The following is a 19,895-nucleotide window of genomic DNA, read 5'->3' as shown; positions in this document are numbered from 1 at the left end:
GAAACTTGCATCAATGCTGGACAGTTCAAATAGCAGGCAGTTGAAGTACAGAAATGATGTGGATCGTGCATTTCAGTTCTGACAAATGGAAAGTAACGGTCCCCTCCTTGCATGCATAGGTGCCTTTAGACAAATACATACTGGGGTGTGTGATTGTGACGCATATCATGGGTCAACAGAAGGCCATGTGGAGCCAGTGTGATATTCTTCATGAAGGCTAAAGTAAAATTGTACAACAGCTGCTGTACCATGCAGAAAAAAATTGATCATTTAGTGTATGATTAACTGACCATGAATAGCATCTTACACAGAGTATGATGTGATATATATCTGGTTTAGCATCCCAAAATAACTACGGCTATGAGGAACACAATAGTTGAGGGCTCCAGTATAATTTCGACCACCTGGGGTTCTTTTACATGCACTGATACCGCACGGTGCATGACGGCCTATTGTTTCGCCTCTATTGAAATGCCCCTGCTGTGGCTGGAACCAAATCTGCATCTTGCGGTTCAGCAGCCAAGCACTCTAACTACTGAGCCAGCACAACGGGGCCAAGTATCAAAATGCATGCCATTACATTTCCTTCTAGCCTGTGGTTTCCTTCACAGAACTAATGTATACAAGGAAAAGTAAATAGCAAGAAAACACTAGTTTTATTGCACATTATATTCACATTTCAGCAAACATTCTCTAGGAAAGAATTTCTCATAATGTTTGCACGGAAACCATGAACATCTTACAAAAACAAAACAATGCACTTACTCCACTCCAACTATTAATGGGCAAGGTTGCATCTATGCTACTACACTGCACTTATCACAAAACCACAAGCCCCATCTGCTTTGGCCAATCACTTAATGAAACTAACGGAGACAGATGTCGCACAGCACAGACTGGTCATCTCACAACATATCTCTGCATATGTTGCATTTCAATTTCATGCCTTTCCACTTAGCTTCAACTGTTGCCAGCATTACTAGTCACCCATCTTTTCTGAAATTCCTTTTTACGCTGTTGGGATCAGCATCCTTGTTAACGATGGTCTCTGGAATTTTCGATGCTATCATTTTCACATCTTCCTCATCTGGAAGAACGAAGGAAATGACAAGCTTTAAGCAGAAAAAAAAGTTAGGGAGACTCCTAATCTCCACCTGTAAGGGTATGGTGTGCCAGCGTTAATGGTTCTTGTCTGCAGATCCCACTGTGGATTCCCATTAATTTACATGCCCTTTGCTACAAACATAATTACTAATTCCTTAATTCATGTCTCTGTTATCTCAGATGTACTCATTAGCATACGGTCATAGGCTGCCCTGTTAGGTGATAGACAACCTGGCATAGACCTCTGTAAGCCTCAACCTTTCTTAATTGGAGCTGAAACGTCCCAGAACATATTTCAAATATAACTTTGTAAGCTTGACTTAACAGCTCCTGCCATGTCGTGTGGCCTCGTGACATTTGGCTCGTGGCACTTTTGGCTTATGCACAGGGGTCATCTGTTAAACACTGGTTAACATGCATGAAAAATACATTTTCACACAAACTGGTGGCAAATGGTCAAGTGGTGCACTGCAGATACTGCAATGTATACCTATATGCATGCAAGGATCGCATCATCACATAACATGATCGAGTTCTATCAGTACCTGTAGTTACATAGCATTTCAATGCCCATTAAAGGACCACCTCAGACAATGGTTGTTGTTACCACAAGACCTGTTCTAACAGCGTACTGACACCATTCCACTGAGCGATGGACATGTATATGCATACCCTAGATAGCTCATGATTGTAGATCTCATTTATTTCTATGACTTCCAAGGAGTCCCTGTCGTCAGAAACCCTACACTTTATGAAATCGGGACAGTTGTCTTGAAAGGTGATGAAAAGAAATAACCAGGTTACCTTGATGCAATGCTAAATTACAGAGGGTGAATATGCTGCATGAAGATACCAAGAAGCTTGTACAAAGAAAAGTGAGAGTGAAATGGCAGGATTTTTGAAACATTGAAATAAACTACAAACTATACTTGTCAAACCTATCATTAAGGAATGGAAATCATGCAGTAATCAAAAACACAACATGGAGGCCATTTTAGGTCATCTTCACAAAACACATACCCACACCTCACACACCTTCATACTTATGAAAGAGGACAAACCAATATGCAAGGAGTGTGGAGATGAACTAACAATAAACCATATCTTACACATGCGCCAGAGTGGAGAAAATAAGAGGAAACATTTTGTACAATTTTGCAACAGATCCCTTTCCATCCCAGCATGATCCTAGGAGAGACGTGCAAATTTCCTGCATTTCTGGTTTCCTAAAATGTTCCTAAACAAGCTACATCCTAAAGATACATCTTAGTCATTACACACAAAATAAATACATTAAACCTTGTTCTTGGTGCATGGCAGCATTAGTCGCTTATGCACCATAAAAATAAACACAATGCTGTAAGGTATACCTTGGTTAGCTATGTTATATGAGACAAGCTTTCGGTCTGGCGTGGTCCTTATTCACGTGACAGCGCTGTCATGAGGGTCTATGTCCCAGCGATCGGAAAGTGACCTATTCCAATAATTTTACAAACTGAAGCCGATTCTACAGATTTCTAAAGACTGGAGTGCTCAACTGTTTTATCAACGTCCGCCAGCTTTGACAGCCTGGAGTGAAACTGTTGAAGAGAATACATTTTTGAACATTTAACGCGTTTCTGAAGGCGTTGCTTTCAATTACGGGGCCCACAAAAAGCAGCTGAATGTCAAACGCCGCCGAGGTAGGCTTTCTAGCAAGACAGCGGTGTAGCGTAGAAAATCGCTCCGCCGGTCCATCGCTGGCGCCGCTGACTTGACAGGCGAACTGTTCAAACTTATAGCTACTGACCACACCTGAAACACTGAATTGCGCATGATCAAGGCAGAATTTCTCTAACACTGAGCACTGGTAGCTATCGATTTCGCGCCAAATATTGTGAAAATCTGTCCTCTCTTCGATCATTGATACGTCCACAATTGAACATTTATGCGCCTCGGGGTAGACCAGCCGTTGAAACATGGATGCGTGGTTGTAGCAACGATCACTTGCATGGCACACTTGCAAAATTCCAAGAGTCAGCTTCTGCAACGAAATGTGCAGCGCACATTTTCTACCGCGTACCTAAGTCCGGCGATGCATGCATATCGATCCCGATCGTTTCAAAGCTGCGCGGCCGTTCAGTCGGGTCACGCTAACCTCGAGCATGCGGGGGTTTAAACTACATGTACGCAAAATTCAACGACAAGAAAAAGATGCAGGCTATTCTAGTATTCCTATAAATACCAAAGAACATTGCTGTTCACAGGGCATTCGGATCATTCGCGCTTCCGGCTTTCCGGTTGTGCACTCTTGCGGTGCGGTGCAGTAGGTCTTCGCCTCGACGAGTCGATGTGCAGGCCTCTAGTAGATTCGGCATGTCTTCTGCCACGGCTCTGAGGTAGAATTTAAACGAAGAATTTAGCTAGAAACATCATGTTTCCTCGGTCTGCATTTGAGGAACGAGCATAATGCCATTTCACATACATACTTTGGACTGCCGAATGTTCTGCACGGCGAGGTGTGTGTGTGTTGTGCCGGCGCTAGATCTTCGGAGGTCGATGCAGGACCTAAGACAGCGTAAATGCTAGGAATAGCTCGCTCGCATTACGGGCAGATCGAGGTGATAGTTTAGTGCGAAGCGAAAGCTGCTCGTGAATGTGCGTATCTCGATGCCAGCTGGTGAAGCTGGTGCAGTACGTAGCATCACCATTGACCTTGGCATCACCTGCAGCTATGTGCGTGACAGCGATGCTTGCCGTAGACAACCCTAAGTGAAGGCCGTGATCTATGTTAGAACGGATGCACTCTTCGTAGCACCTCATCGAGAGTCGCGCGGCTAGCTGATATCATTGAGGATAAGATTCATTCACGCGTAGCAAGAGGAATGTGGCCGCGTTCGACGTGCATATAGCCATGAGCCTGTATATCGACGTCCGCCGTATCTTTACGAGAATCGAATGGATACGTCGGACGTATGTACCTTTAGACACTTCGTTCAATGATTGAGTGTGTTGAGCAATCAGCATAATTGTTTGCCGTCATGGTGCGCAATATTTGTGAGAACAGATGTTTAAACGTAATTGTAATTCATTTAATAAGGAAGGAGTGATTAGATCATTGAATCAGAGAGGGGAGAAATTTGGTCGGTCTTCAGCTCTTGCTAGCCCTCTAAAAGTGATGGACCGGCGTCACGATGACTGCACTTTCTGCACATGATTCATTTGTCTTTCATTGAAAAATCTGAAGCATAATTGTCTGCATATACTATATAACCATTTCTATTTTTTACTCTTTTGTCGACTGTGTTTTGAAGGGTACTTGCTTAAACAAAATGAGGTGCTGAAACCTGTTTGTTTCACTTCTCTGTCTTGCTAAAGTGCAGCTAAGTGTTAAAGAAAAAGTTGTTTAATAAATATGACTATCATGTCAAATTTGCAGCCCTCTCAAAGGTCATCACACCAATGCATAGCTTTCAGAGCATTAGTAAGAGCTGGATGTGCAATTCACTTCAGTTGAAAGCTCTGCTTGTGCAAAGTCTTTTTTTCTTGCATACAAACCCAAAAATATAACTATGCTCTTCTTTGAATTTTACTTTGTTCAGAGAGCTATGGCAGCTTTATTATCATGCAGGTTACATGACCTATGAGGGATGCTAATATAACAGAGGGCTACGAGGTAATTTTGAGAGTTCATTACTGATGCACCGATGTTACACAGCACGTGGGTGTCCTAACATTTAATCCGTGCCAAATTGTGGCCGCTGGCCCGCATCACCAGGCTCAACAGTCAAGTGCCATAGCAGTGGGAGCTCTTCGTTTATATTTTAGTTTCATGATGCTAGGTGTGACAATGCTGGATTGCAAGAAATTGTGTGCTATACTGCAGAGCGGCGACAGTGTGATCACACTCCCGCTGCAGGTTTGAACAAGACGAACTGGTTTTGTTAATCATGAACTATTGCTCATTCTGCCATCCTGTTCATTCAGTGTGGATTTATGTAAACATTTTTCTTTTACTTGGGGCCCATTTGATGGTGCTAACTTATCAATGCTAGAATGCTCAATCGCATGATACATTTTTTAAATCCTTACAAATTTAGCTTGGGCATTTCTCAAGTAATTCTACAAATTTAAGTTTGCAATTCTGTGCTAAGCTCAGAATAAAAATAGCCAATTTGGGTCTTCATTAGCAAACCACTTGCATTTAAATAGTGCTTACCTGGAGAAGATAACTGCCGAAGCCTTCATAGAGCATGTTGTCATTCTAGATGCTTGGCACAAACTAGATGAAGCACATTGCATATATTAATCAGAATGGTGTGACACTTTGGCCTTTGGGCGAAGGTCTAGGTAAAAGGGTGAAATTAAAGCCATATCCCATCATGCAGGCTGGTATATAAATAACTTGCTTACGAAACCTGTTGATGAAATCATAGCAGATATTTTCCAGTTTGTGTGCATTGACCATTTATAGATACAATTCTTTACTGTGTGTCATGCTTAGCATGCAATAATGTGGTAGGTGTACAAGTAATACACCAACAAAGGCATGTCGCTCTGCTGTGTTCCTCTCATATTCCATGACCCTCGGTGAAGGATTTGATAATGATGACATAGTGCTGTATAAAATGATGTCCATCATTGCAAATTATGGTCAAGGCATAAAAAGCATTCATTTGTTTATAACATTCACTGTCGGTGAACTACTCATTGTACATGAAGTAAAATGTACTCCGTCACTGTACATAGACGGAGTCCTTGATAAGACAGTCCTTGACGTCTCATTGAGGATCAGGACAAAAATGATGATAGGTTAAGCAAAATACTGGAAATCAGCTGTGGCACAATAAAAACCAAGGACATCGTCTTTGACACCATGCGTGCTGCTATTGCTCCATGTTGATAGGTATTTGTGAAGTTTAAAAATACTCCCGATATAGCACACACAAAAAAAAAATATTTTTCAAGACTGAACCACGGTTCTTTTTTAACATAATGAATCACATTACTTGCTACCATTCATGCGACCATTCATGACCCTGCAGCCTTTAAGGAGCAAGTACTGTCATAGTTTTCTTAGTTTTATATGCTTCATTGCACTCTATTGTTCAACCTTTAGTTACACTTGATTTTCGCATTTATTGTTGTCACTTGTTGTGTCATGACTCATGACCTCCTTTTTATATCCTTCGCTTCCTGTACTCGCCCCCTTACACAATACTCCTATTTGGAGCCAGTGAATATCTTGAATAAATAAATGTGGCCAACATTGCTCAGAATGGAGCAATAAGTGGACAGATGTAGGGAAAATAGAGCGGCTTGTTAGGATGCGCTACTGAAAGGCTTGAACATTCAGCAAGGCAAAGGAAAGGAAAGCATAAGGGATTTAAAAATATTTCTGTTAATGACATGAGTTAGTACTGTGACCATACCCATAAAATGGTTAATAATCATCACCATAAAATGATTACAGTGCTAATTTATGTTGACAACAAGAATAAAAAATCCTTACGCATTCCTTGGCCTCGCTGGTAGCTGACTTCTTTACTAAGTTAGGTCACATTATTGTTCAAAGAGAACGATTTGAATAAATCGTAGAGGTAAAGGGACTAAAGGGGGTGGGAGGGGGGAGGGAACAAAAAAAAGTATGTATGGCTTATTCTGAGTATTTTATTTTTTCAGCAGCAACGAGATGCAGTTATTGCTGAGAAAACTATCTAAACATAGCATTTCCCTTTCCCTGTCACTTGATTGGCATCTGTGCTGCCATGACCAAAACACACATTCACCACCATTTGCAAAAAAAGAAAAAAAAAAAGCGGTGTAGTCTTGCATCAGGGATCTGCCTCAGTAAATAATCTGGGATGCTGCAATGGTTTGCTTGTGCAGTTCCTCCTCTGTTACTACTTTGCCAGCTGCATCACCTGCTTTGCAGTGGGAGCCATCAGTATGCCTAACTTCATAGTTGCTGCAGTGTGCCGCTACCCAGATAGATTGCAGGACTGCTTGCATCATGCTTGCATATAGGGTGAGTGGTGCTGGTATTCTGATAATCACTCTTTCTTGCTCCTGCACCACGAGTCTGTCAGATTCTTGCTTTCTACCCTTTCTTGTGTAGCTCTTGCCTCATCCGCAGCAAGCGCGAGGTGGCTGGAGCGGCAGATTTGGTCACCATTTGCAGAGGTGGGCTGCATTTCAGTGGCTGCATTTGAACATGTGCTGAAGCAGACCCGATTTCGTATTTTGTCTGCCTAATTTTACTATTCAAGCATTTTTTATTTCTTTTAGTTCGCATCATTAGCGCTTGGTTGTAGTCAGCAAAGAAAGGACTGCACGAGCAAGACACGCATGAAGAAGAGGCAAAGACCCATGCAAACACAGATGCATACATAAGCATCTTGATGGTGCATTGCATTCTGCATTTGTATACTTCTTTACCTATTCTTCCTCTGCACCTCATTCGCAAATTCCTTCATTGCCTGTTATGAACCAACTAGCTTAAGTAGACCACATTAACTGAATACCGTCAGCGCAGCAGGTAACAAAACTAATGGCCAAGCCAATCATCGTCATCGACGACGTTCAATACACAATAAAATTCCTCGTCCTCGCCCGCTCATCACACGACGTCATCCTTGGTTGGGACTTCCTCTCCAATCATAACGCCATAATAGACTGCGCCCGTGCTCAACTTGAGTTATCACCCCTCTGTGCCACTTCTTTCGACGCATCCGCCGCCAATCAGCCGTCCACCCGGAAAACGGTCGCAGTTCCGGAGGCAAGAACTGCGCCATCAGGGACTAACACAAGACCTGTTTCAGTACCAGCCAACATTATTACCGTATTCACTGAGGGAGTTCCTGTCAAAGCACTTGTCGACACTGGCGCAGCCGTATCAGTTCTTAATTACACCCTCTGTCGCAAACTCAAAAAGGTAATGACGCCGCTTCCTGCCGTTTCTCTTCGCACCGCCAGCGCTCAGGACATTCGACCATTAGCCGCCTGCACCGCTCGCCTTCACCTGGCCGTCGTTCCCGTTCTCCGATGCTCCAGCGCAACGTGATCCAACCGTCGCACAGCCCTTGGGCGTCTCCGGTCGTCCTGGTCAAGAAAAAAGACGGTTCCATCCGATTCTGTGTAGACTATCGCCGACTGAACAAGATTACGCGCAAGGACGTTTATCCTCTCCCTCGTATATCGACGACGCCCTTGACTGCCTGCAGGGAGCTGAGTTCTTTTCTTCAATAGACCTGCGTTCCGGCTATTGGCAGGTGCCGATGGCAGAGGCCGATTGCCCAAAAACCGCTTTCGTCACACCTGATGGGCTCTATGAGTTTAATGTCATGCCATTCGGACTATGCCATGCCCCTGCCACATTCGAACGCATGATGGACAACAGGGCTCAAATGACACACTTGCCTTTGTTACCTGGACGACGTTGTCATCTTTTCCCCAGATTTTCCATCTCACCTCCAGCGCCTTGAGACAGTTCTGCGATCTGACCGATGCTGGCCTCCAATTAAATTTAAAGAAGTGCCGTTTCGGAGCACGACAGCTAACCATTCTCGGGCATGTCGTCTCCAAGGATGGCGTTCTTCCCGATCCGGCAAAACTGCGCGCTGTGGCAGAATTTCCCAAGCCAACTAATGTGAAAGAACTCCGCAGCTTCGTCGGCCTCTGCTCCTACTTCCGCCGCTTCGTTCGCAATTTCGCCACAATCATCAACCCTCTCACCAAGATTCTGTCCAGCCACGATCTTTCAGCCTGGTCTCCACACTGTGATGATGCCTTCGCGACACTCCGCCACCTTCTGACGACTCCGCCAATCCTGCGTCATTTCGACCCTTCTCCCACGGAAATCCACACTGATGCCAGCTGTGTCGGCCTCGGCGCAGTACTTGCTCAGCGGAAGTCTGGCTTTGATGAGTACGTTGTCACTTACACCAGTCAGACCCTAACAAAAGCTGAAGCAAACTATTCCGTCACCGAGAAAGAGTATCTCGCTATCATCTTGGCAATAGCAAAATTTCGCCCCTACTTGTATGGCCGTTCTTTTGATGTCACCGATCATCACTCCCTCTGCTGGCTGTCTTCTTTGAAAGATCCTTCTGCTCGACTGGCCCGTTGGGCTCTGAGGCTCCAAGAATACGACATTAACGTCATCTATCGCTCTGGCCGTAAATATGCCGATGCTGATGCTCTCTCATGTTCTCCATTGCCATCTGAAGCCACTCCTGCTATATCCGTTCTACATCCCACCGACATGCCCACCGATATGATTTCCGAGCAACGCAAAGATGCATGGATCGCTTCACTCCTGGATGTTTTATCTGGCCGTGCTTCACGACCTCCTTGCCGCGCTCTCCGTCGCCAGTCTCACCATTTCGCCATCAGAGACGAGCTCCTCTACCGTAGGAATTACCTTCCGGATGGTAGAAAGTGGCTGCTTGTAATTCCGACCCATCTGCGCTCTGTGATTTGCTCCCATTACCACGACAATCCCCAGTGTGCCCACGCAGGCTTATTGAAAACCTTCACTCGCCTGCGGCAGCGGTACTACTGGCGTGGGATGTACCGTTATGTTCGTCGGTTCATCCAGTCCTGCCAAGTGTGTCAGCGCCGAAAACACCCACCTCGCCAGCCCGCCGCTCCTCTGCAGCCGCTGACCTGCCCAGCTCAGCCCTTCGAGCGCGTTGGAATCGACCTGTATATACGGCCCGCTTCCTAGCACATCAACAGGCAATCGCTGGATCATCGTTGCAATTGATCATCTCACACGCTACGCCGAAACGGCGTCTTTGCCATCTGCTACAGCCCAAGACATTGCCTCCTTCATCCTCCATCACATAATTCTTCGCCACGGGGCTCCCAAAGAATTGCTGAGTGACAGAGGTTCCGCCTTCCTTTCTGAAGTTGTCGAAGCTGTTCTTAGAGAATGCAAAATCGTTCATCGCGCCACCTCCGCGTACCATCCGCAAACAAATAGAATGGTTGAGCGTTTTAACCGCACCATGGGCGCATGCTGGCAATGTATGTCGCTTCCGACCACTCCAACTGGGACCACGTTCTTCCATTCGTCACATTCGCTTATAACTCTGCCACTCAAGCAACCACAGGATTCTCGCCATACTTCCTTCTGTAGGGTCGTGAGCCCTCTTGCACCTTGGACACCATTCTCCCTTACCGACCGGATTCTTCCGAATTCACGACTGTTTCACAAGCTGCAACTTATGCTGAAGAATGCCTCCAGCTTGCCCGGTCCTTCACTTCTCACTCTCAGCAACAGCAGAAAACCACACGAGATCAAACTGCACTTCTTCCTACTTACCGTACAGACTCTTTGGTCTGGCTATGGGTGCCTTCCTCTAGTCCCGGCCTTTCATCCAAACTTTTGAGCAAGTATCAGGGCCCCTACCGTATTGTCAAGCAAACATCCCCCGTCAACTACCTCATCGAACCCCTTACGCCATCCACTGACCACCGTTGCCGCAATCGGGAAATAGTACACAGTAACCGCCTGAAGCCTTACTACGACCCTGCCATCGTCACATCGCCATAATCCGCCAGTATGGCGTCTTTTCGCCCGGGGGAAGTTGTAAAACAGGTATTCGGCTCTGATATGTTCAGCGCCTGATGCTCTGAAGAGAACGACAACCATGTTCAACGCGCATGACGGTCAGGAAAGAAAACGACAACGAAGCTCTCTCTCCGACGCTCGGGCGTGCGCTTACAGAAGTGCAACGACTGATCGCAGAACGCTCCATTGACTGTTGACGGCGTAGCGCCCTGTTCAAGGACTCCTATTACAATTGTAACAGCCACAGGTTATCCTGGCAAGAGTAAAGCTATGACTTGAAAGCTACCTAGTTGTTTCGAAAAATGCCCTCTTGGAAAGACTTACCATGCCTTCTTTAATTAATTTCCCCATTTTCCTTTGTAGACATGATTTAATCACAAGCCAATATAGGAAAGCTTTTATCTTGACTCTCCGATTTGATATTTCCACCAAGCAGTTTCAGTGTCTGTCCCAGAACATTTCAGCATTGTAGCTAAAAGACACATGATTCGAACAAGCCACCACAGCCTTTCATAGCGATGTCAATGCTGCTGCCCCCAACTCTCTCTGGCTTTATTTAATACCAGTGCCTGCAGCAGCTCTGAGAAGAGCAGCACCACGAATGGTGCGCTCTATGACATGTCAATGTCTGGCAGGCAGCCTGATACACATGAGGGACGCAAAATGCCGCCTCACGAAGAAAGAGATAATGTTACGAAAAGTGATTTTGTCAGCTTTTCATCATTAGGCACTACTCATACGGTACTTTCTTCCACAGACGCAGGACAGGTGTGAAGGCTACCCAACGGGGAGATCAGGAGAAGGTAGGGGAGGATTGGCCGTTCTCGGCAGCCATTTCCAATTACTACTACTTGGGTGTGCAAATAATTCTCAAGGAAAGTTGTGAAGTTTATGAGGTAATACATCATTATTATGAAGATAAAGGAGAAGTGCAGGCGATGTATGCGCACATACGCACGCGGGAAAGAGAAATATAGAATACCTTGTTGCTGCGTTACGTGTACATGTTGCTTCCTGTATTTTGTGATAACATTTTGAGGACAAAGGCGTCTATTTAAAGGACCTTGACGTGGCCTTATTACATCTATCATGAGCATAGCAAGTATCTAGCAGCTGCCGCCGCTGTCCCCGTCGTCTCCTGGTCCACCTGCTGTTAGTAGTGTCGCAATTGGAGCTGGCATTCTGGAACTACATAGTGGTGTAGAGTGGTTCTACACTAGCCGCACACCTACGGAAGGCTATCCTGCTTAATTTCATTGGCAGTGAAGGTCGGAGAGTCTGCACCTTACTGCCGTCATCAACTCCGACACCCCTGCCCCACTGAGCACTGAATACCTTGTAGCTGTCTTGATATGTCTATATTGGTCACATATATCTTGAGCTACCAAATACATCTACAAGACGTCGCTTAGTGCTAGTCTAGAAGAAATCATCGGCAAGATGTCTGGAATCTGTCTTGCGAAGAATTTTTATGTCTTCAGCTACGCAAGACAGTTAATAGCCGGCTTACGCAAGATGTCTTTTAGAGTCCTGCTTCATAAATCTACCATACTTCCTCACAAGTCGTTTTAGGGTCACATATGCGTCTGTAGTGCAATATGTACACAATTTAACTGGACGACACTGTTCTGCATGCTCTAAGTATAGATTGTCCAAGATTTGTTCTAGCAATTTTTCAGCTTGTAAAATGCTGTACCCAAAGTGCCTGCGCTTTTGAATTAATCATGCAATCTCGGCTTTTTCCAGCATGCAGGACCAATATGGCACCAAGAAATGCTGTTTAGGCGATGGGTATCTGTACACAATGTTCTAAAGCTGCTGACACCTTCCTTTCTGCATCGTTTATATGGTGCAGCCCATAGCCACACCAGTGTTCGACTTCGCTGGGCGCAGTCCAGTCGGCCGGAAGACTCCAAACTCCGAGTGTTCACTACGGAAAAGTAAGCTAGCGATGTATCCGTGAGGGATAAAAGCCAGTATTTCGCGCAGAGGAATGATTTGCTGCGCCGATGTTTATACGGAACGCCAGCTAGGCACGATCCGCCATTTCCAAACTTCGCGCGCCGTGGCCTTTTTGCACCCCTCCCCTTTACAGCGAGATAGAAAATAGTGCGGTGTACGCAAGTTGTATTTACCGTTTTGAAACATACGTCATAAGTAATAGGTATACATTTTACTTTTATAGCTTGTTTTATTAATTATATTTCAGATTTCTATTTTTTTTTAAGTTATTGTATCAATGCGCTGCGCGGCGCTTTTATTAATTATATTTCAGATTTCTATTTTTTTTAAGTTATTGTATCAATGCGCTGCGCGGCCGCCGGCAGTTTCGTTGTGTCTAGTGTCTGCACGTTGGGACGTTGGTTTGTGACTGTGTTGAAAATGTATCCCGCACAACGGCTGCTACGCCTGGCTGCGAGGCAAGCTTCGCTGGGTGAGTAAGAAATTGGTTCTTCTAAATGAGTCACTTAATGAAGCAGTAAAGTGACTGAGTGTTTTCTTTTTCCGACAAAAATGCTGCAAGGACCGCTGTATGCTTCCGCGGGCGCAGGCTGTATGGGCGAGCAAGACTGCGCGCCAAAGGCGGTTTTTTATGGCGCATGCAGGAAGGTTTAGCGCTTGTAATTCGACTCGCCGCGTTTCGTGAACTGCCATTGGCGGCGGAACCTGGCGATGTAATTCTTCTCAATGAGCTCGGCAATCCGCCGTCTTTCGTTGATTGCCGCTGGTTCTAACACTTCCCAGGAAACACAACTGGGCACTAAAGTCTGCATGCTTAGTGTGGCCTTCACTTTGCAGCAAGGTACAGATAATACACACCGTCGAGTGGAACCCGTGCATTGTTTATGGCAGCCTGCAGAACGCTACGCGCTAATTAGTTATGCCGTGGTTGCGAAAAAGAAAAAGAACGATCTCAATAAGCCACCTTAGAAGCGGGTAAAGTGCATTCTGGCCACAGCGACTCTCCTAACTGCTAGCAAAATACTCTCGGCCTGTTCACAGGCACAAGCTGAAACACATGGCGAGATAGGAACGGTGTACAAACATGCTGCAGTGATTTAATTTTAATGGTTCATAAAATGTTTACAGTCAGGCATTACATTGCCACAACAATACCTAGTCCGTAGATATGCAGTGATTAAGTGATTTTACATTTTCATATAGTCAAAAAGCACAATTTAGTTCTTTAAGTTCGTCAACTGCATGCTGTGTGATGTGCTGGTGCTCCATTTGCTTTGGTCCTCAGTTTTTTTTTTATTGGCGAAACTGTTTTTTTTTTTTAAAGAAATTATAAGCTTCAATTCAATTGGTACAGAAGGTGGTCGGAAGCAAATCTTTCGGAGGTACCTTGTATAACAAAAAGCCTAGTATAAATACACAAACACATATCAATTTCATTTGCTTTCCTGCTTCAGGGCCAATAGACTCTTCCTGTCCAGAACTGGGCAAAGAAAATAGAGTACTGAATCTTAACTGACTTTTGGGATATAAGTAGCCATGTTATAATATGAGTTCAGTGTATGCCTTCTGGCCGTCCTCAACAACAAAGTTGTGACTCCACACAAACCTTTTGATAGCATATGTACTCCTCCCGAAGTGAAGGTGTTTGGCAGCAATGGTGAAATGTCTTCATTTATTTTAATGCCCTTTTTTATATTGTTATGTTGTGTCTGTGTCTGGTGCTCTTGTTTTTTTTTTGTGTCTGTGCGAATTTTCATGTAAACAAAACACTTACCCAATAGCTCAGGCAAGTGAGCTATGCATTCCTTTTTTTGCTCTCTGGGTGCATGCTCACTGTTTAAAATATTGCTTTCATATGTTCAAGAAAAATCTGGTGATGCAAACATACATACGTACCTACATACATAGATACATGCATAGATACATACATAGATGATGCATTCATACATAGATACATGATACATATATTTATTTCCTCTCTACATATGTCGAGTGAAATCCTTGGCAAACTCAGAGGCAGAAACTTTACCCAGCATAGAAAGTGACTCTCAATAAAAAAAAGGAATGTATAAATCTTGAAAAAGGTGGTTCTCTTCAGGTGTGTCTCTTGGTGAAGACGAGGAAATGTTTTAGCCTTCGAGGTCATCAAGGAGATGTTAATGTACATGTATTATACTCAGCACTATTTTGTGCTGCTAGTGCATGTCTTGGTTAAACAAATTTCTATTGTGTACTCAGTACTCTCAACCTTATGTGACGTATTTTGAGGTTAAATTCCGATCCTATAGGGGAATCTGCGCCACTGTTTTGTTGTCAGTGGTTTGCTTTATTAAACTTCACAAGAAATCATTAAAGCCCTGGAATGCCTTGCAGGTTGCCATCACCTCCATAGCTGCCCAGCAACTATCCTTTTCCTGTCTGTGCTGCAAACACAACTTAGCGATGAGGGCCACGGGACTGACATCTCACTGGGCAATCGTGGACTACTGACTGAATACACAGGTATGGTTTGACTGTGCCAAAAACTTAAGAGTTACCAACAGTGGGACTTTTTCCTTCTGTTTGGGAGCTCATATATCTAAATAGTGCTTTTGATTTTAATCCTGACAGGTGTGACATGAAAAGCCTTCAACACCAATGAAACTTAGTTGTAGAGTGATGTGCGACCCTTACCTGCTTCCTTTTCCTTAGTGCTTTCTAGTTACGACAGTAGAATGTAACTATGACAGGCATGCTTCAATTCCATTTTTTTTTCAGTGCATTCTAGTCCTGCTAACAGGAACAGCAGCAGTGAAGCAGTCGGCTTTTTTTTTGCACTGTAGATTTTTTAACGGATTTGATGTCGTGCCTAATGCTTAAGTGTTTATAGAGTTTCCACAAGATGTATGTATGACCAGCATTCAGTTGTTGACATGCATGCACATATAGTATTATGAAATGCAACACTGGTAATGATGGTCCTTTGTGAAAGCACCTTTTCTGTTTACTAAAGCTTTTTCATTCAAATTTGTTGCTTTGTTTTATTTTGTACAAACATTATGCAGACAGTTCGTTTAACCACTCAACCAGTTTTGTACACTTTCGCATACCTATCCCTGTTTATTTCTAGTCATTTCCTGTTCTTGTTTGGAGTACGGATGTTTTCATTGTTTTTGTAAAGAGATCATTTTAAGCTTGGAGAGAACTGCATTATTATCTTGTCATTTTTATACCACTTGTAGTGTATAGTTTCTGTGCTTTTCACTTCGTAGTGCATTGTTGAAAAAATCAAATATATGATTTACACATTTTGTTTCCTAGCATCTTTTGCAGTTATTGTCGAATCTCTCAAAAAGCACATAACGATGGCTGTCCACCGTGCAGCGTGGCATGCTTTGTAACAAAAAATATGTACACATCTCACCGACTATTCGCAGTTTCAATGTCTTTGAGAATGAATGAGTTGGCTCTTTGTGGCGTTTTCTTCCTTGGTACAATATTAGGCTTTGGAGAATGGCATTTTGTCATTTGCATACTGCTGCTTGTGGCTTTCATTGCTTTTAACATATGTGAGATTGTTTAAGTTGCCTATTTGCAATGTATAATGGTGGGGAAATGAAAAAGTTCTGTAGTCTGCTCATGTCATTTTCCAGCATTGGGTGCAGTTACTACCAAACTTTCCAAAGAGCACCTAACGGATGGCCGTTAACTGTGAAATGTGGCATGCTTTGTAATAAAAGCATACAGTTCTCATTGGCTAGACAACAGTTGTAGTTTGTGAGAATGATCTACAATTGTACGTCAGTTGAGCTTGCATCATAACTGAATCTGTGAAAGAGCACTGTGGGTGTGTGATGACAATGCAGCTTTAGTTGTAGTAGTATCTGATGAGACTATTTTATATCTGGCAGTGGTGTTGAAAACCTCTACAAATACATAAGCATTTCAGACAGTTTTGCTGGAAATAGCAGTGAATAAATAATTTAGAGCACTGCAGGAGATTCTAGAGCTCATTTTAGACATTCAGAATCTATTTTATGATTTCTAGAGGATGTCTTGCAAGACGTCTTGTAGTTTAAAAAAGTGGGTGCATTAGCTGAGCTAGAAGACAGCTACAAGATGTACCAAGACATGTATGAAAGTGTCTCATATCTTGTCAAGGCATCTTGTAAATGTCTATCAGCTGTCTTGGGTGCCACTTCAGATGTCTATAAGGTGACTTGTTTATCTTGGGCAAGATGCCTTATAGCTATCTGGTAGACTGACTTTGTTTAGTATGTTATTTGTCTTCCAGATTTCTAGGAGATATCTTGCAAGACGTCTTGTAGCCTAAAAAACTGGGTGCATTAGGTGAGCTACAAGATTGCTACAAGAAATATCAAGACATCTGGCAATGTCTTGCATATCTTGTCGAGACATATTATATACGTTTAGTAGCCACCTCAGAGGTCTACTGAGACATCTATCGGGCATCTTGTTTGTCTTGGCAAGACAGTTTATAGCCGTATCCTAGATGGGTTGGTGTTTACTGGGTGGCTATGCCCTCAGTGACAAAGTACCGCTTCCTGACGAGTTTGAAGAGGCGTTGTTTGTCCCAGAGGCTCGCTACATATCGTCTGTGAGCGTGATTTCCATCGCTTTCAAGAAAGGTAGCCAATTGTAATGCTGTAACAAGTCGAGCTTTCTTTCAGCAGCAACTCAACATCTACTTCCTGGCTTGTTGATAGCAGCATACTGTGGCAACAAAAAGCTACACCGAACAATAAGGTGATCAGACAGCATTTTCTCGGGATTGAACGGAAATTTCTTTTTCTGTTTTTGGGAAGCTCCCAGTATCTCTGGTTTTTCGCTCGACTTTACTTTTTTAAGGATCTCGTTGCCGTAGCGACACACACTGATGAGCTGTCACATCGCCTAAAATATGTAGGACATGGGTATGATGTGGAAGTGGTGCTCTCCGCCCCCATCAAGTTGGGTAGCATTTCTGAAAAGGTCGACAAAAATTTAAAGATCAAGATTTAACAAGCGTAAGCAGCAGGAAATGCCAGGTTAAGCATGCGGTACCTTTCCTTTCATGTATAAGTGTTGCACATAATGCACACCCTTTGTCAAAAGTTTAGAGCCCATGGGATCTACTTCTGAGCCATACTGTGTGGCTTGCAATGCATTCCCAGGTTTTCAAACTTGCTGAAGGCAAGAAGATTTTTCTTCCTACCCTCTTCAATGGCTAGGACTTCCACGATTGTTAAAGAACTCATAATATACGGCTCAAAAGCAAACCCTCTGGTCTGTAAACTTTTGACAAAAGTTATACCTTTCACAGGTGGGAGAAATTACATTGTTCAAACAGGTAAATACGTGAACATATGGCTACAAGATCATCAACAGTTTCTCAGATAAATATTTATCCGCTACCTTATCACTGCACCATAATAAATAAGCAGAAATATCTGGTCGTTCTTGGTACAAATATTGACGTGATCTAGGCATGCAGGCACAAATTATAGGCCCTAAATGTCGACATGGGGTAGAACATTGATAATAGTTTCTATTCGAATGTCAGCAAACACATTCAAGTATTCAGCTGCAATGTGCTGTTCTTTCTCCAGCACATCAGTCGCCTATCGCATATGGGACCAGATGGGAAGGCAAGCAGATGCAAGTCATCTACAGTCTTTCTGATACTCCGATTTGGAGGTCCAAAGGTAGTAAGCAAAGTAATGGCAGAAGATTGTGTGAATATGAATTTCTAGCAATTCGCAACTTGTAAAGGTTATGTTCAATGAATTCAAAATCTGATCACTCGTGCCATCCTGACAAACATTCTATGCATGATAAGCTTACTACAGTTGTCAGTGTTTCTTTTCTTGTCAGGAAGTGGCGATAGCCCTAGCCACAACGCACTCCGCATCGAAATACATTGTTACAGATTCTCAGGCAGCTTATAGAAACTATATGCGTGGCAGATTCACGCCGCAGGCATGCAAAATTATGAGTCAATGTAGGACTTCAGCTGCACAGAAGGAGCTAATATGGGTACCAGGTCACCAGGGAGTTGAAGGAAGCGCGCGCGCACACGCTTCGGCCTGAGCTTTTCTTCCCCGGAATCCTTCTATGTCCTCCCTTGCTGATTTAGGCTCCCCCTCTCCGTTAACAACATATTCAGAGATATTACAGCATTTGCGCCTTGAAAGGCACACATTCCCGAAGCCCGCTAAGGGTCTTAGTAAATCAGAAGAGTGTCACCTTCGAAGGTTACAAATTATGTCATTTAATAACCCAGCAACACTTCACGCCATTGAGCCCGAATCCTTTTCGGCGCAGTGCAAATTTTGTGGCCAGAAGGCAAACTTATACCATGTGGTATGGGCTTGTCAAGAAAATACCAGTATTGATATAATAAGTCAGCCAACGTGGGAAGGCTGGGAGGCAGCCCTGTCCAGCTTGGACCTCGAGGAACAACGAGCCCTCGTCGAAAGAGCACGGGCAGCGGCTTTTACCAACGGTGTCCTGGACTAGGGATCCGACCAGCCTTCCCTTAATCTGAGCCAATGTCAATAAATGTTTTCATCATCATCATATCCGTCTGTTTTCGCGCTATTATTTCAAATAATGCAGTGTTCAGTGTGAATCTCCCAATACAATTCATATTTTTGTATACCTACAACTGCCTCAATCAACATCCTTGAAGGCCTGTAAGGTGCATATAAATAAAGAGATGTTTTTCGCAGTGCAAATGGTATTTTTTTTACTTTGTTATCACAGTCACAGCCTGGCAAGATTGCAGGGAGTGGCAGGTAAAGGATGTAGGTGAATATGTGGGAGGACATTACAATATGTGACATAATAATAGGATTGAGAGTGGGTATTGCTGTGATGATGGTCGTAGCTTAATTGGAGCTGTTCTTAACGTTGCAATGCTGGCAACATGTGAGTAACAAGAAAAGCTTACAAAACAGGCTATAGTCACCTCTGGCTCAACATTAGCAGCTCATTATAGCTGCATAAACTGTTTCTTTCTTTCAAATGTGTTGCTACCTTTGGCAGAATGTCATGCTGGCTACAAATTAAGATCATTACGAGCCAATTAATCTAATCATGGCCACTTTTTCAAACAGTTACAAGATGTGCCTCAGTACAGAAGCAAGCCCTGACTTTACCAGGAAAGCAGGGTGCACAAGGCTGACATGGAGAACGCACTGTTTTGTATTCACATAGATGTAAGCTTAAAGTACACCTAGTTTTTCACTCAATGTTGTTGTGGCTGTAGGAAGAAGGAAAAGAAAATACACGG

At 43.7% G+C, this 19,895-nt stretch overlaps 1 long non-coding RNA gene across 1 annotated transcript; it reads left to right on the top strand.

Moving 5' to 3' along the window:
* Nucleotides 1–7,057: 7,057 nt before the first annotated feature.
* Nucleotides 7,058–19,269, top strand: LOC146207123 (uncharacterized). Its single transcript, XR_014706664.1, has 5 exons — nt 7,058–7,111; nt 11,418–11,463; nt 12,407–12,600; nt 14,996–15,124; nt 15,233–19,269. It is a non-coding gene; the product is annotated as an uncharacterized LOC146207123 (long non-coding RNA).
* Nucleotides 19,270–19,895: the final 626 nt, after the last annotated feature.

Source organism: Amblyomma maculatum, chromosome 1 (assembly GCF_055883805.1).
Source record: "Amblyomma maculatum isolate TAMU_Amacu chromosome 1, ASM5588380v1, whole genome shotgun sequence".
Classification (NCBI taxonomy): domain Eukaryota; kingdom Metazoa; phylum Arthropoda; class Arachnida; order Ixodida; family Ixodidae; genus Amblyomma; species Amblyomma maculatum.
Note: the sequence above shows the minus strand (reverse complement) of the source record. Positions and strands in the feature narration are given on the sequence as shown.